Source organism: Antechinus flavipes, chromosome 3, assembly GCF_016432865.1.
Source record: "Antechinus flavipes isolate AdamAnt ecotype Samford, QLD, Australia chromosome 3, AdamAnt_v2, whole genome shotgun sequence".
Classification (NCBI taxonomy): domain Eukaryota; kingdom Metazoa; phylum Chordata; class Mammalia; order Dasyuromorphia; family Dasyuridae; genus Antechinus; species Antechinus flavipes.
The window spans coordinates 382764785-382782513 of NC_067400.1; the positions used below are offsets into that span (position 1 = coordinate 382764785).

Here is a 17729-nt window from a genome sequence, read left to right on the forward strand (position 1 = left end):
ACTGGATAAATCCGGAAGCCAAGATTGTTTTCTTTTTGTCTTATGATCTTCAGTGTTCACCATAGCACCTCACATATAGTAGGTGCTTTAATAAAGCTTGTTGATTGATTTGCAAAAAAAGTAGTAATAACTTTCACAAATTCCAGCTTTTCATAAGATAGATAACTGCAGGATTTGGAATCATCAGAAGACACTTGGGTTGCATTAAGAAAGGCATGATATGCTTTTCCCCTTCTCTCAAGATGGCAGACAAAAAAATCTAAAAGGAATCCAAAGAAAAGAAGATCAAAAAGTAAAAGAAGAACAAAAAGAAAGATGCAACTGAAAAGGTGATGAAAATAACCTTAAAAGCATTGTAGATGGAATCCAATCCTGACCTGAGGGAGTCTGCAATGTATTCCAAGTGAGCCAAGTACAAGGAGAAATGCACTGCACCAAAAACATGAATTAAAAGGAAGGAGAGAGAGAAGGTGCCTGCTACTATTTCAAAGCCAGCAAAAGGTGACAAAAATGTAGGAACTCATGTAGTAAGGATCTGCAAAATGCCTGGGTATTACCCTGTGGAGAATGTGCCTAGAAAGCTGCTAAGTCCTGGCAAAAAACCCCTCCAGCCAGCATGTGAGGAACCTTGGAACGAGAATCCCCCAAGCATGGCTATGATCCTGCTTATCACAAGAGCGAGTGAGTGCTTGTCCTGAAGCAAGTTGGCTAGTGGCTTGCTCCTGACCATCAACCCTATTCCTCTGTAAAAGACCAGCCAGAAATTTGTCACTGTGACCTCGACCAGGATTAATCTTTCAGATGTAAATTTCCCAATCATCCTACTGAAGCTTACTTCAAGAAAAGAATCTGCAAATCTGAACATCCTGAAGGAGAGATTTTTGGCAGAGAAAAGGTAAGATTACAAAAAGAGAAATGTAAGATTACAGAGTAGTCAAAGGCTGATAAGAAAATGATGAACTCTCAGATCCTGCCCCAAATGAAGAAAATGCATCAGCCCCATGGCTACCTATATTCTGTATTCTCTCTCTCTAATTGAATTTATTCTCACAAACAGGTGTTTCAAAGGCCTTGAAGAAAACTCTTATTAAATTATTTGGAATAGCTAAAAAATTTTAAAAAGAAAGGCATATATTGTTTATAATGAGGTAGGTGATATCCAGAATAATGTTCATTTGTAGTTTACATACTTTCTCTCTCTCTCTTTCTCCCACTTTCTCTCTCTCTCAGGAACACACCTATACATAGATAGCTTACAAAAAACTTTCCTCACCAAAACAATGTAAAGTGGGTAGTCTGATTATAATAATTGAAAGGCATTTTCAGACATGCCTTAAAGTGTACCTATGGGAAGAAAAGCAGAGGTTAGACGCAAGTTCACCTAAAACCTTGGGAAATCAATTATGATTTCTTGAGAGATTCCATATTCTGAGATCTTCATGTTTATCTGGTGAGTGCAATAAATATTAGGGTTGCTGTGGAGACATGAGAATTAATCAAGGAGGTAAAATATGGGGTTATAAATGTTCCAGGTTTTTTCTCTCATTACAATTGTGTTCATGGCATTGTGTTGGTGATATACATTTGAGGATATTTCAAATAGTTACATTTATGATAAAATATATGTGGTAAGAATTTATTGTTGCTGTTGCTTTATTACAGCAAGAAATATTGATTTCACTGGCTTTACTATCAAGGCATATTTATTGACCTGTAGAAATGAAAAATAGCAAAACTGTGACAGGCCTAATATATAGATTGAATCCTATTTCAATACATTCCAAAAGACTAACCAAATTATTCTGTTATACAGGAATTTTGTTGTATGAGTACTTGAAGTAAATGACTACCTACAATCAAAAACAACAATATTATAATAGTTCATATTTGGGTAATATTTTATCACTATATATATATTCATTTTGATGGGGTTTTCTATATAATATACAAAATAGGCTTTTTGTGATGAAATTTACCATGGGAAAAGCAGAAAACATCATTGCATAAAAGTGCAGAGAATAAAAGATTGAACCAAACAAAAATGTGGAGACATTGGTGTAACCTTCCACCCAGAGATTACTGGTTATCAGTCATGCCTAATTCCCAGGCCTTCAGACGATCCCTGGCCACTGTCTCCTACGATGGGTCTTTACCAATCTTACCCAGTCAGAGGTCTTCAGAGATCTCTGGCCACCGCCTCACCGAGCAGTTCTCACATTCAACAGAGCACTGGAGGACTGTGGCTTGGCCCAAGCTTAAAATCTTTATTCCACACGTTCATATCCTGCCCTTTCCTGCACTCTTACTGACCTCCTGCTGACTCCTCTTGAACTCCATCTACTTCCTGGTCCCCGCTGCTTATATGGGGTCTATGAGGTCACATCCAGCCAATTAGAGAAGGAGACGCCTCCCGTTGATGATGCGATCTCAGTGCGACCAGAGCTTCCGCTCACCAAGTGGTCCTCGCTGCTCACAGAAAACCGCATCCAGGTGTCTCAGGCTTCAAGGCCTCTGTACTTCCTGATTGTGCTGTGCGAGTTTCCTCTCCAGAGCCTCACACATTCAAGACAGCTTCCCATGTTCAGAAGTATTTATATTTTTACAAATTCACCAAAATCATGCCATTCATTAAACAATCTCCAATAAGTACCTAATCTGTATGTAAATTTTAAATAAAACATAGTTCTTGCCTCCACAGATCTTACAGTCTAGTGGAAGACTAAGGCAAATAGAATTGAATCAACAGCTTCAGGAGCTCACCCCTGTAGTTTCTAGGGCCATATTCCCTGAAGTCTCATAGCCCATCTGTGGAATCAATAGATTTGTCCAGTGGAAAATAAAGAGAATTCCTGATTCCTAGTCCAGGGCACTTTTTTGTACTACTCCAAGATACTTCTTATCTCTTCCTTTCTCTTTCCTTCCCCAGACTGAAATATAATTGTTTTTATAATCAATTAATTTTCCATATTTTAAGATAATACAGTGTAGGAGTCAGCATAGTATAGTGAAAGGAACTTAGAATTTGATGTCAGAAGGCCTGGGTTCTCAATAAGACTCTTAACAGAAACTGTGATACTGGGAAATTATTTCAACTGTCTGAGCTGCAGTTGCATCATCTATAGATAATTGCATTACTGACTTTACAGAGCCATTGTGAGGAAAGTAAAATCTGAAAAGTTATCACATAAATGTGATTTATCATTATTGAACAATCTACAATGAGAAAACAAAGTAGTTAAAAAGCACATTGAGTTGGTCTATATACATGCTCTCACTTTCTTCATGTATGTATGTATGTATGTGCATACATAAAAATATGTATCTTTATATATATACATACACACACACACATAGTACTATAGATAAAAATTAGAATACACTCATAGGGAACTACTGAGCTAGATCCAAAACTGAGTAAAAGGAACTACATGAGAAAAAACTACATGGTGCTTTGAATGATATAAAATGTTGCTGCCACAAACAGTCTCTTTTTAAAATCAGTGTTCTCCCAGTGATGCTAAATGGTTGAAAATCAAAGAACATCTCAAAAAACACAGAACCTCAAAAAAATAAAAATATCTAGAAACAGCATGGCATAGTGCATAGCATGCTATATATGGAATCAGAAAGAAATGGAATAAAATCTGGCTCTAGATACGTGTGTGTGTGCGTGTGGGCACGCGCAAATAATTTACTTCTCTGAGTCTGTTTTGTATAAAAGAGGGATAATGATACTTGTAGTACATCAACATAGAATGATGTAAATGAAGTAAAGTTTATAAAGAGAATTACAAACCTTAAAATGTATTTTTAAACATGTTGTTATAATAATTCAAAGAAATATAAGGTTCAGAAGGAGATACAAACCAGAGAATAGCTTTGGAACCAATGTGTTAAATTTGCCATATTCTTTTTAAAATTCAATATAAATATATACATACATATATAAATATAGATATGAAGAGACAAAGACAGAGAGAGAGGGAGAAAGAGGAAGGAAGGGAAGGGGGAGAGAGAGACAGAGAGAGAGAGAGAGAGAGAGAGAGAGAGAGAGAGAGAGAGAGAGAGAGAGAGAGAATATGAATTCCTGGATTAAATTAAATTCTCTTTTTCTGTTCTGAACATATTGAAATATAACTTGTTTTCTGATAATTAAAGCTCAGAATAACAGTTTTTTAAAAAACAAAATAACTTAGAGGTAATGAAATAGCACATGATAGCTCTAAAACAATGCTAACATTGGCTTTTGTGTGAAAAGTGGTATGAGGACCTTAAGGATGTGTCATGACCAGAAAAAGAAATAATTTGGTTATGTGTTAAGAATGAGAGCTCTGTGGTGAACAGATCAAATTGTACAATGGCATCCTCCTCCAAGTACATGGGCGGGGGAAGGGGGGGTTAGGGGGAACAGGAGAAGAGTGTTAATCTGGGATCCATGGATTTTTAAAAATTTTGAAAACTATATTTCAAAATAATTAGTTTCCTTTATAATATAACATGTTTCCTTTTAAAACATTATTTTGAGAAAAAGCCCATCAGCTTTGCCATACTGCTGAAGAGTACATGACTACAAACCCCTGAACCAGAGGGAAAGCTCTACCTTCTATGGAGAACTTTAGAAAAGGAAAAGAGGTCTTCCTACACAAGTTTAAAGCACATAGTGTATTTGAGCTCTTATTAGTGGAGCTACATTATGTAAACAACACAAATATTGGGAGGAGGGGAGTTGTGGTTTCCCACTCACTGGAATTCTTCAATGAGAAACTAGATGGATTACCTGTCAGGGACAGCTGTAGAAAGGATTATTGCTTGGAAATTGGCTAGATTAGATGTCTTCTCAGGTGACTTCAAATGAGGAAATTTTGTCGCTTTCCTATCTTGGAACAATACAGTGTATATATGCTTAGTCTACAAGAATACACTAGGCCTTGGTCACAATAAATAGCAACTGGCTGCCCTGGGAGTTTTTATTAGGTTGTAGGAACCCCATCTGTGTGTGCAGGCCTGAGCTTTTCCCATCAAAGGAATTAGAGAATGAGGCATGAAGCTTAAAAAAAAAAAAAAAAAAAGCAACGTGCCAGGATTTAAGGCTTTAATAGACAGATGGGAGAGGAAGGAGCTACAGCAATCAGCAGTACCAGTAAGGGCTGTATAACCAAAGGAGTTTAGCTCTGCTAAGGGCAAAGGCAGCTCAGTGCTAACAACATTGAGTGGAGTTTGTCACAAGTGGATTTTGAAATTTGTCCAAGAATTTATTTATTTATCTCTCCATCCATTCATTCATTGCTTACTTTGTCCTACCCTCACTTGAAATCATTTTAAAATGCCTTCAGATCTAGCAGTAGGAACAAGGGATGAGGAAACAGAAATAAAGAGTTAGGGAATAAAACACTCAAGAATTTTCCTAGATCAGGCTATCTAAATGTGGATCTGAGAAGAGAGAATCTATGGAAATTATAAAATGGAAGGACCACTGGGTTCAGTCAGGAGATTCCAATTTAAGCAGAGCTAATGATTACATGACCCAGCAAACAAGCAATTTTCTCTTTCTAGGCCTCAGTTTTTTCATCTAGAAAAAGAGAGAACTAGACTATATGATCTTAAAAGTCTACTTTTTCTTTTTAGTTGATAACATGTTGTCTATCTCATATTTCAGGCATTCAAGCCTCGTTTACCACATGATCTTCTTTTCAAGGCAATCCCAGGAGAAATATTAACAAACAGTATTGGACTTGGGATTAAATTTGCCAATTCCTACAAGATGTTCCCTCCAAATCTCTAACCTCATAAAAAACAGGCAATGTATGTTTTCTAAAAGGTCAAAATGGTTGAAAGGAAGCCAATGCCTATGGATGGGGAAGTCAAGTCCAGTCAAACTATTCTCTGGGATGTAATTTGGGGATTAGAATTCAAAAGCCAAAGAGTCTTAGAAATTCCTATGAACTAGAAAAGAAAAATATAGCCTTCATTGCCTAGAAGCAGGTTATAAAATATAATACAAGGTGCTGCTTTGTTATGAGAGATTTTCTTTACTACTAGGCCCTAATTCATGTTTTTCATTATAAGCTGAAACTGACAAAATGCCAAATCCCCATCCTCCGGCTTAAAAGAAGCTTCAGTTCTTTCTTTGTTCTAAGAAACTGTGCAGTAAGTGCTGACTGGCAAGGCCTGCAACACTGCAAAAGTCTATAAGCTATCCTTGGTCTTCATATTAATTATACCTTTCTCATAGAAAATTGACTGTCACTCTAATCCACCAGAGGTTAGGTTTGAGAGCTACAAAGATGACTGCTCAAAGTGACCAACATTTTGGGTAGCCTGTCACTTTTCTATTTGAACAATCATTTAGGGGTTCATTCCATCTTAATGTGTCCTCCCCATGGAGTTCACACCAGGGAGTAATTGTATTCTGGTGTGAGCTTCTTTCTAGTGTGCCATGTCATAAATAATGATCAATCAGTGACTTCTTGTTAGATTCTTATTCTCAAGCATTAATTAATTCTGATGCCTGTGAAACTATATTATTTTCTTTTCAGGGTCAACATACTTTATTTTTGTTCCTTATGAGTAGAGGAAAAAGTACTGGATTTGGAGTTAAAGGATCTGGATTCAAATACTAACTTTAACACAACTCTATCTATGCAACTCTTGACAAGTCATTTAAATCCCCTAGGACTGAGTCTCCCCATCTATAAAATGAGGGTCTGAGACCAGATGACCTCTGTTTCCTTTTACTTCTAAATCTAGGTTTTTGTTATTAAAACTCTTTTAATTACTCAATATGGATTATTCTGAGTGTTTCAGAGAAAAAAGAATCCATGGTTTGATCCATATGACTAAAATGAAATGGAAGTTTGCATGATTATTCAACAAAGAGGAAGGGAGTAGCTAAAATATTCTAAGATCTAGCTAAATTTTCTTTGCAGTCTTTCAAAACTTCTGACATTTCATCCCACCACTTTGTTTAAAGCATCATAGATACTGAACTAATAGTGAGATTGGAGCAATTTACCCAAAGGTCACACAGACAGCAAGTAAAATAGCTCCTGGGATTTGCACCCAGATCCTCAAACTCCAAAATGGGTTCCCTTTGCACTGTACCTACAGTGGCTTATTATGGAGTTTTACTCTGCTATATATGAGAACATAAGAGAAACCATATACTAAGTTAGACCAATGCATTAATTCAAGTATTCTATCAAGGAAGCACAGAATATGAGATTTGTAAGGGAACCTAGGGATTTCCAACTCAGTATTCTAATATAATAGATGAGGCAAGTAAGGCTCAGAGATAGAGAGCAACATGTTTAAGGACACAGAGATAGTTCATGGCAGAAACTAACAAGACTCTAGTTTTCTTGACTGATTCTATTATACTCTATCTCTCACAGTGGTATTAAGTGGCATTTTGTAGAATGCTCCATACTAACTCTAATTTATATGGTGCTCTGAGGTTTATAAAGTGCTTTTTTCATAACAATTCATGGATAGGTTGATACAAGTACTATTAAGCTGATTTAACTGATAAGGAAACTGAGGCTCAGTATTTAAGTGACCTACTCAGTCACATGAATACTAAATTTCCAGAGCCAGGATTTTAATGCAAGTATCCTAAAACTGAGTCCAGCACTCTCTTCTACTAACAGTATTTGCTCTCCATAAAAATGACTTCTAAGTAGGTAGAGATATATTCTACAACCACTTATGTGTCTTTAAAACATCATTGTGATCAATCCTTCATTGTTTTATCAAAATCCTTCATAACAATTTTCAGCTGATATTATCTCTTATGGGAGTGGGAATGAAGAAATCCTAAATTTATTACTGAGAATATAAAGTAAAATGGTATTTCTTTTTATTTGTTCTAACTTTCATTCTTTGTGGCATGCCCTCTAGTTTCAGCATTTTGGTTCTAATGGGAAAAAATAATGATTTTAAACTATACACCTCTCCCTCAGCTTTTCTCTTCTGATCTGAAGATCCATAATCTGTTCAGACTGTTTTTATGAGGGCCCTCTTTTCCATTCCTCTTGACAACTGAAATGTCTCCAGCTTTCTTGAGATGAGGTCACCAGGACTATGCTTATTATGCCAATTGTTGACATACATGAATAAGTCACTCCATGAGCAGTGAGCTACTGAACTTTAAAACTATTTTGATGTGAATCCAATTGTTCAGGCCATTAACATCCTAGAAAAGGTAACTTACAAAATAATGGTACTAATATCTGTACTGAGAGCTTTGAGGTTTATATCACTCTTTATACCTAATTTGTCATTTAAATATTATAATAATTTGGTGAGTTAAGGAACTGTAGGTTTTATATAGATGAGAAAAATGAAAACACAAAAAGGCTCTATGTGTTGAAGGGGGAATTCAAATCGAGGGCTCTTCAAATGTCCTCAAATGGAGGACTCCAACATGGGTATACTTTTTATAACATTCCCCTGCCTGTCGAAATCATACTGTGGTTTCTTGGGAGAATAATTTAACCACAAAAGAGAATAACTTACATTCAAGATAACACACTATTCTTTGGTTTACGATGGGATTAGGCTCATTAATGTTACTCAGAGAGTATTTAGATGATATAGTCCCAGCTTCTTAAATTGTGGGTAGTGACCCCATACAGAGACTTGTAACTGAATGTAGGAGTTGTGAAATTATGATTTACTATAGTAAATGTTTGTTTTGTATACTTAATTTATATACCTATCTACCTGGGATGCTGTAAAAATTACAGAAAATGTGAAAAGGAATCACAAGTAGAAAAAGTTTAAGAAGCCCTAAAGTAGATAGAGCACTACACTTGGAGACTACAAGACCTGAGTTCAAATTCTGCCTCATCTGTGTGGCCCTGGGCTAATCACTCAATCTCTCTTAGACTCAATTTCCTCATTCTCAAAATGAAGATAATAGTACTTCTCTTATAAGGTTATTAAGAGTATCAAATGAGATGTGAAATTACTTGTAACATTAAGGAACAATATCATGCTAACTGTCATTATTTTAATTCTTTTTTTTTTCTAACCTGGCACAAGTTGAAAAGTAATCCTATTTAGTATATTGATTAAAATATTCAAGATAGGAATTATACATTTGGCATAGCTTAGCACAGTATAAAGCACACTGGATCCAAGTCTGCTGACTAAGACCTGATTTCAAGTCCTGAAACTGATATTACCCATGGAATCATGGCCAAAATTATAGAAACAAAGGAATGTTTGAGCTAGGAGGGATCCTACAAGGTTATTTAGGTCAACCTCTTCATTTTATAGATGAGAAACCTAAGGATCAGAGGTTATTTGCCCAATTTCACATAGATAATAAGTGACAAAATTGGGATTCAAAGAATTTCAGAATTTTAGAATTTTAATGTTTAGAGTTAGGACCTCAGAGCTTATGAAAACTCATACCTCAAAAGGAATCCCTATCCTAAGTTACCTGATACCAAGCAGTCTCTAGCAGAGGCCTTCCTGAAGTAAACCATCCCACTTATCAACAACTAATTATAAAGAAGTTAAATTCTTCAACTTTTATTTATTGCTCCTGATTCTGTAATCTATGGCCCAAAACACAAATATAATTCATTTTCCACATGATGGGCCTTCAAACATTTGAGGACAACTACATGTACTCCTTGATGCTTTTCTTCTTCCAGCTTCCCTTTTCCTCATTTCCTCCCCCTTATCATCTTATGACAATAACTTAAGACCATTCAGCATCTGGTTGCCCTTATAGATAATTCCAGTTTATCAAAGCCCTTTCTTTTCTGGGCCACCAGATACTGAACACCATGAGCCATATATGGTCAAGGGAAAGAGCACATTGGGATTCTTTCCTTAGTTCTTTAAGCCAGTACTTGTCAAAGGATGTGCTATAGAATATTAATATTCTGTGACTTCCGCCAGGTGTATTGTAAACTTTTAGATGTTATTGTAGACAAAAGAAAATTGGTACATAACTGTCTGAAATCAATGTTACTTACTCGGCATATATAAAGAAGCCACAAAATAAATAAACCATGTCTATGAAATGTATATACTAACATCATAACAGGTCTGTCCTTGAATCTCAAAGTACTTAACAAAAATGGCTGCTCTTGTTGAAAGGTTTGTGTGTATGGCTGAGTCTTCCCTGGAGAGGTAGGGGGAGAGAGACAGACAGAGAGACAGACAGACAGAACTCTATTTTTCTAATTTTATACCTGTGAAGTTGATTTTTTTTTCAAACGGAAATATAAGACAACATCCCTACTAAATTTCAGATGTGAACTTTGTTGAACCTTGTTTTCTTCACTTATAAAATAAAAATAAAATGCTTGAATTACCAACACAATAGGTTGATTTTGAATAACATACTGTATACATTGTATAGTATTATATAAATGTCCATTATTAATAACATATGTGGCATGTAAAAACTTCAATAGTACCACAAAGAAATTTTTTAAAATGATGCTGTATTTTCTTTTTTTTTTTTTGCAAGTGAAAGAGTTTTTGTTTATAGTGATGCTGTATTTTCAAGTTGATAAAAATTAATAGTACTAAAGTATACAAATCAATTGCACTAAAATATTATTACAGCTACACCACTAACACTTTCACATTAGTCACATAAAGGATCATATATTCTTTAGATCTGACCCAGCCTAATTCATTGTTTATATTTATAAGGCAATAAACATGGATGCTAATGAGTTACATTTGTGAATGTTACCTCTTTAACATCCCTGGACCCCATTCTCATTTGTCAATTCAATCTTCCCAAGAAAAAAATTTTGGAAAGGTAGCTGAAGTTTAGAAATAAAGGGAAATCCTCTTTAATACTAATACATTAATAAATATGATTGACTCATAGGTAAGTAAATTTCCCAAGTACTTTTTTTCCAAAACAATTTTTAAAGAATTAAGAAAGAGTAATGTTAAATTAACTTTTTTTTTCCTTCACTGTGTTACAGGACCAAATAAAATGAGAAATAACATAGCCCAGGGATTCTTAATTTGGGAACTAAGAGGATTCCTGGTGGACCGATTGCAGGTGAGCACATGAACTTGTGTGTTCTTTATGTTCACTAACCTCCAATAGAAACTTAGCATTCAGTTATCATTTAAAAAAATAAATCAACAGGTTTCACCATATTGTCAAAGGGGACAAAAAAAATTTAAAAATTCAATGTAAACAAAGTATATTTGAAGGCTAATTAAGGCCCTTGACAAAATCACATGGAACAACTTATCCACAGATAAGAATTCCTGCAGGCCACATATTGGCTTAGCTTTTAATGTTTTTGTTTATTGTACTTTTATTTATTTTGTTAAAGATTTCTCAATTCTATTTTAGTCTGGTTTGGGCTGTACTCAGACATGTTATAGATGATGTATTTGATACCCCTGGAGTTGGAAAGATTCATACAGGGGTGAATGACAGTGCCAAAAGACCACTGAAATACAAACTGAGATGTCAACCTGAGGATGACATGCCAGATGGCTTAGTTCTCAAACTTATCTTGTTTGTTTTTTTTAAATCTGTTTCCAGATTAAAAGTAATTTATCAGACTAATAGATTTAGATATGATTAGATCTGGAGGTGTTAGATTTGGAGGCAAAGAATCTGGATTCAAATCTTGGATCGACTTCTCTTTATATGCTCTTGGACAAGTCATTTAATCTTTGTTTCCTCATTTATGAAATTATAGGCTTGGATTAGCTGATGTTTAACATCCTTTAGGTCCTACGATGGGCTTATAATTATTAATATAAAATGTAATAGGGATAAAAATTATCGATATGTACAAGATGGGGAATATAAGCTTAACTGTTTTTAAAAAATAGCTTTTTTTTTTTTTTTTGCACTAATTGAAAGCTCACCAAAGTGGTATGGCTGCTACAAAAGTTTTAGGTTACAATAATAGAACCACTTTTCTCTGTTTTGGTCATTCCAGAGCTGGAATTGTGCATTTAGTTCTGTGACTGTGGGCAAGTGACAACTTCTCTAAGCCTCAGGCTCCTTATCTGTAAAATGGGACAATAGTGCTTCTACCAGCTGCAAACCATGCTGCCTGCTACCTGACCATCATCCCCACTTCCCTCCCAGAAATCCTGGAAGCACTCCTGCTCCTGATCTGTGACTTTTCCTTGTCCTTACCTTTCACTCCCATATTCTGGCCACTGTTTCCAAATCATATGTTTCCAAATTTATATGAGAACCTCCTCTTGTTAGCTCTTCTTTATATATTCTCTTTCCCATCAGAATGTAAATTCCATATAGCCAGGATCTTGCATGCTTTCTTGGATTTGTTATCTCTAGTAGTTGGCACATTGAGACTGATAAATGCTATCTCTCTGTTCTATTATCTCACATTAATTAATTAATTAATCTGTTAATTATCTCACAGAATCATTGTGAGATTCAAATAAGAAAATGTACGATGTGTGTGTGTGTGTGTTTTAAAGCACTACAAATATAATATAGTAGCAGTAACAGTAGTGATAATAATAGCAGCAACATAATGAGTATTCAGACTATACAGAGATGGGTAACCAGTAGCATAGAGAACTAGAAACCTTGTTGTCTGTGGCACATTTGAAGAAATGAGGATGGTTAACCTAGAAAAAAAAAACTTTACAGAAAACTAGCACATTGTCCTGGTAGCATACTTTAGAAATCACCATCTTTGCCTGAGAAGAAATATAAACATTTCGCCAAATTTATTATTCAGCCATAAGGAGCAGCTTTTCCTCTCATAAACTAGTTAATTAGTGCTTACTGAGGCAGCCAAAATACTATGTTCCTCCCCTTCCTCTTTTCCTGGCCTCTTACCCCAGTATTCATGAAAATCTCTCTTATACCAGCAGGCGGTTCCTGTGGATGCCTCAAAGACAGCTGCCAATGGTCTAGGAAATAGAAAAAGACTCAGACAGAAAACTATTACAAAGAAAAAAGTATTTGAGTGAATGGCAGGAGTCCTTGAAGAAGGACACATCTTTGGGAAGGATCCGGAGGGCAGGATTTACAGGTCAATTTTATACATTATGAGCAAAATGAGCCAGTGATGATAATAGAAGAGAAGGCTGTCCTGAGTCACCTGAACAGCTCTAAAAAGCAGAAAAATTTAATTTTTTTTGTTATTCTAAACTTAATAAACATCACTGTGAACACTTCCATATACAAAAATAGAAGAGGGTTATATACAACAGTATAAATGTCTGTTACATACAGTTGTATTTTTAAAATTACACAATAAATTCAACCTGTGAGTTTCAAAGCTGCCCTGTTAGTCTACATCTCCTTCTAAATTCCTTCTGCTCTCTTTTGTCCGTTTTTTGTAAATGCTTCGAAAACAATCTTGCCTTAACTTTTTCTGGCAGCACTCTCACTACAACCATCTCCTCATCGTTCCCTTCCTTATTTCCCCAAATAAAGTTCCTTGTGACGAACATAGTTAAATAAAACCAATCTTCGCAATGGTCAGGTCCAAAAAGACATATTTCTTTCTGTCCCCTGAATCAGGACACACTGGCATTCATTTCACTGATCCTAGTTCTTAGGTCTTTCAATGCTGTTTTTCTGTATGGTGATGCAGTTATTATATGTACATATTCTCATGCTTCTGTTCATTTTACCATGCATTAATTCATGTAAGTTTTCACAAGTTTCTCTGAGAACATTCTTTTTCATGTTTACTAGTTATATTCATGTGTTATTAATACATACTAACATACTATTAATGCATATTTGCAAACTATTAATACATATTAACATATATTAATTTCCAATTCTCTTTGTTCCTAGTTCTTTGTTATAGTCCAAAGTGCTGTTATGAATATTTTCGTACCTATAAGTATTTTCTCTCTTTATTTGCTCTCTCTGGGTGGTTTTTATAAGCTTTGTAGTGGTATTTCTGAGTCAAAGAGTATGCACAATAAAATGACGGGGTATAATTCCAAATTTCTTTCCAAAAGACTGGACAAATTCACAGTTCCACCAATAATATATTAGTGTGTTTATACTTTTGTAACCTCTATAAAGTCAGTTTGATATTATTATGTACCTAGTCCATAGATTCCCTGTTCCCACTGTGAACTAAAGACCATCAGGCATGATGCATTAGCAGTATTCTTAATTGTATCCCTTCCCTGTACTTTCCTATGCTATTTTGAACTACTCAGCCACTGCCTAATTTGGGGAAGGGGAGTAGATGTGAGATGCTGTATCTGACCTGGCAGTAATGACAGCTGTTTAGGTTGGACATGAGCCTTCCTGTGATGTCCCTACCTGCCCTCCCTTCCTTCCCTATGATCTCAAGCTTTGGGTGCCTTTTGTTAAGTTCCATACCACAGATCTTTCCTAAATATTAAAGACTCTTGCCTTCAAAATAGTGTGGCTAGTCTAATTCTTCCACAAAACTCTATTTAAGTGCCCAAAGGACTAGCTCCATTGCAAACATTCAATATAGCAGTGGAAAATAATGCTGAATGTTTTTTTTTTAGGTTTTTTGCTTCACCTCTTGATATGAGACTTACAGTTAACACTTAATATCATGGTTCCTTCCTCTAGCATCTCTTTACCTTACCCTTGTCCTAATTTGATACGTAGAATGTTCAGTGGACTGAGAAACCAGAAAACTAAAGTGGTTAAGCACTGTGCAACATTAGTGTCAATAAAGCTTTGAGTGAAGCATTGCCATGCTTGGCTTCTGTGACAGCTGTCTTGGGTGCTCCAGGTATTTCCATGTACTTCAGGGTTGAAGGCTGTGCTTTAGAGAGCTAAGGCTGTCAGAAGGTTGACCTTGATATAAAGCATGGTCTATACACTGAAATGGTTGTTCCCTGAAGAATGTCATAATAATCCAAAAGAAATAATTCAGTTTTTTAAAGTAACTTACAATCAGGCCCTAGCCTGGGTACTAAAAAAACCCACACAATACCTTACACTTAGTCAAATGGATATGAAGAATCTTCCTTTCATTTGAATCAATGAGGGGTAAAAAACACAATAAATTTAAATACACCCCCTCCCAACGGCCCAGTCTGCTACAAAAGTATGGAAATTATAAATTAATGCTGCCATGGCAACCCTCGCTGATTATATCAAAGAATTCACTGCAGCACATAAGTTCTCTCTGAAGGGGCTGTTAGAACAACACACGAATTTATTTCTCTTCTGCTGTAATTCTGGCAATGAGAGAGAGAGGGTTAAAAGTGCCTCCAGTCTGAATTTTCCTTATGGTAGTGGGTTTACTTCTGTTCAATAATTTGTAGTTTGGGTATTAAATTACAATGTCATTTGTGTCTTTCATGGCTATGATATGACCAGTTGCATTCAGGTAGATATTAGGCAAGATTATGAGTTATGAATAGTCCAATGTATCTTTTAAGAGTCAAACTTCTTTGGGGGTGGGATGCACCTCCAACATTAGTGAAGTCACAGTAGCTAGCATTCTGTTTTCTGATTTCCCATTTGAACATTCCAAACTGTACACAATCCCACAGAAAACACCTGCCTATCATAAATGGCATTGTGTCAGATGGAATTTTCATCACTGCAGAAAGCACACCTCAATAAACATCCTCGGTTGATTATGTTTTAGCAATCACTATAATGCAAGGAAGGCAGCTCACCCTGGGAACTCTACTGCTTCCATTTAAAATTATGTCTTCTCCATTTAGTTTATCTCCTCCCACCATCCCCCATCCTATCAACAATAAAGGATGCAACAAAAGAACTTTTAAAGCACCCACCGTTTGGAGAAGAATGGTACTAACAAATGAGTGTGAATCTGTCCCTGGTCTCTAATTTGTATACAGTTCTTCCTTATTCAGATAATTCCTCGCTGGATTTCCCCCCTTTTTTTCTTTTCTATAGAAAGAAAGCATTTTAACAGTAAAGGATAAAAATAAAACATTATTTTGGTGGTGGATTAAAATCAGAATATCCAGGGATGCTAAAACTATCATTATATATTCATACATTATGCCCACACAGGTCAGTTCTCTTAAGGTTATTCAGTGGCTCTATGTTTCCCTAGTCATAGCTCCAGCTGGCAGCCTCACAAATGGCCACCTAGAGTCAGGTCTGGCCTTTGCCAAAATTGTGAAGCAGAGAAAAGAGTTCCAGGTGTTCTCAGTCACCTTTATGTTCCCTTTCTTTCCCTCTTCCCTTAATCAAATCCATCAGCAAACCAAGATCAAAGCAATGTCACCAGAGTCCTCAAGCATCACCATGTATCTCCCCTAGCAAGCAATTTTCGTGTTGTTATCATCAAACTCTTCCCATCGAGACCATGTGTTGAACAAACTGAGATTTAATGGAAAAGACTGAGAAGTCTCAATGTATTAGCCTTCTTAGGGTTGCTTGAATTTTAACAAAGAAAAAGAAGCATGTAGATATTCCATAGAAGCTATGTAAATACTGGCTATATAGAAGCAAAGAGGTCTGAGAGTCCAGAAGATCAAATCTGTACCCTACCTCAGGTCCTGACTACCTTTGGGGATCTGACTTAACCTTTTTGAGTTTCAGTTTCCTAACTGAAAAGTATAGATAAAAAGACCATTCTTGTGGAGTATATATAACCTCTGTTATAACACTTTGCAAATCTTAAAGCACTGTATAAATAATAGCTGTTATTATTAGAAACCCTTTGATTAAAGGAACAAAGAACCCAAATTGTGATACTTCAGGCACTGGTGAGTGGTAGGGTACCTTTTTTGGGAGGGTAAGGCAGAGAAAGTCCTGCAATCATATCACAAAGCCAGTTATATCCTCTATCTATATAAAAGTGTGACTGCTAATTATTAACAAAAGGGGGGGAAAAGATTGCAAATAATTCAAAGCTTAAGAAAATCATCCCTGTTTTCTTTGTTGTTTTTTTTTCTATTTTTCTATTTTTGTTATTGGTGAGTTGTTTCAGTTGTGTTCAATTCTTAATGACCCTATTTGGTGTTTCCTTGGCAGTGATACTAGAGTGCTTTGCCATTTCCTTCTCTAGTTCATTTTACAGATGAGAAAACTGAGGCAAACACGGTGAAGTGACTTGCTCAGTATCACACAGCTACTCCATGTGTGATGCCAGATTTGAACTCAGTAAGATGAGTCTTTATGACTTCAAGCCCTAACCCTATCCACTATACCACCTCCTGACCACTTCTTTTCAGTTACAATGTATAATCCAAGTTTGCATCTATTTCAAGGGACACTAAATCCTAATTTTTTAAAATAATCTCTGGTTTTGCTCCAATTTATCAAAACTGTTCCCACAATTTTAACTTCTAACTAGTCTACATCCCCAGTAAATTATTTCTTCTAGTTGATTGACACTTTCCATTCTGGGGAAGCATCCTGGAGTTAGGAAAAGGTTACTTAAATTTAAAAGCCTAGAATACTTGAGTTCAAATACCATTTCAAAAACAAAAGCAGTGTGACCATAATCAAGACACTCAATTTCTATGAACCTTAATTTTCTTGTCTACAAGGACAACTTATTTCAGAAGACTAGCTTGAGGAGAATACATTTAAAGCTTTATAAAAATATGAGTTGTTTTAAGAAATTAATGGGTCTGATGTCACCAATCAAGGGCAGTGGTTTTCAAGGTGTGATCCAGAGAAATCTGGGGGGTCTCTGAAACCTTTTCAGAAGATATACAAATTCAAAATTTGTTTTTATTTCTAATATGGTAAATATCTATAAATATAACCCATGTAAACAAAAAACCTTTGGACAGATCCT

The 17729-nt window shown here is 35.7% G+C and overlaps 1 protein-coding gene and 1 pseudogene across 1 annotated transcript in view; one reads left to right on the plus strand and one right to left on the minus strand.

The window, feature by feature from the left end:
* SPATS2L (spermatogenesis associated serine rich 2 like) overlaps positions 1–17729 on the minus strand; it is a 222937-nt gene that overhangs the window by 194161 nt on the left and 11047 nt on the right. The gene's annotated exons all lie outside the window — the stretch shown is intronic.
* On the plus strand, positions 243–11960 carry LOC127554420 (60S ribosomal protein L6-like; annotated as a pseudogene).